The sequence below is a fragment of the Mus pahari genome, chromosome 22, assembly GCF_900095145.1.
Source record: "Mus pahari chromosome 22, PAHARI_EIJ_v1.1, whole genome shotgun sequence".
NCBI classification, from domain to species: Eukaryota; Metazoa; Chordata; class Mammalia; order Rodentia; family Muridae; genus Mus; species Mus pahari.
Genome location: NC_034611.1, coordinates 24,583,630 through 24,584,902, shown reverse-complemented (window position 1 = coordinate 24,584,902; position 1,273 = coordinate 24,583,630).

The following is a 1,273-nucleotide window of genomic DNA, read 5'->3' as shown; positions in this document are numbered from 1 at the left end:
TCCATAGGTTTTTTTTTTTTTTTGATTGCTCTCATTAGGAGAGAGAGAGAGAGAGAGAGAGAGAGAGAGAGAGAGAGAGAGAGAGAGAGAAGACAAAATGAAAACAAACCTGAATAAGACAAAACACATAGTAAATATTTTTAAAAACAAAGCACAAGAAATACATATAGATACAAAGGCACACACACAGAAATCCCACAAACACACAAAATCAGAAACCATACTATGTAAGTAAAAGAGGAAAATGCTTAGATTATGAGAAAAAAACCAAAGCGGAACAAACAAAAAACAATTGAATTTGTTTTGTGTTGGCCATCTACTGCTAGGGAAGGGCCTTGCCCTTAAGTGTAGTTTGTGAATCCACTGAAACTCCATTGGAGAAAATCAACTTTTCCTTTGTGAATGGTTACCAATTGGAGATAGGTTCTGAGTTAGGGGGTGGGGATTGTGTTCGCTTTCCCTCTCAGAGATGGGACCCCCAGCTCAGATCTGATGCCTGTGAATGTTGCCACAGTCTCAGAGACACACAACATTGGTTAATCTGTTCCTGTGCTGACACTTATTCAATTTCTTGACTATGACAAATAAAGCTCACACACACATCTATGAAGAAGAGGGGCTCATGGCGTCCTTAGCCTTCCTGCTGTAGTATTCTCGCAGAGGGGAGTCATTTTTAGAAGTGTCTCCACTGCTGAGGACATCAAGCTCTACTCAATAGCTCCACAGTTATGATCACACACAGAGCACGTGTTAAAGTCAGAGGGTCACAAAACAAAAAGGTCAAGAGCATGGGAAAGGACATATAGGGAGAGAGAATGGGGTTAACAGGAGTGGGAGGAAGACAAGGGAGGATGGTGGAAGGAGAGCAAGCAGAACATAGTAGTCCCATATGTGAAAATCACCAAATAACAAATCAGCTTAAAAAAATCAAGTCTGCTTTCACGTATCTTGAGAGTGCATTTCAATATAGGTTGGCTAACTCAAATGAAAGAAATACGTTTATGTTTTTAAGAAACCGTCAGATTACTTTGCAAAGTTGTACCATTTCACATAGACCACAATCATGGTGGTTTTAACACTTGCCTATTGTCAGCAGCTCTTGGAAAATCAGTCTTTTCCTTAGAGATCTTATCTTGTAAGTGTGATGTCAGTTATCTTACTACATTTGTAATTTCTCCAATGGCCATCTTTCCATATGCTGGTTCCTTCCTTCCTTCCTTCCTTCCTTCCTTCCTTCCTTCCTTCCTTCCTTCCTTCCTTCCTTCCTTCCTTC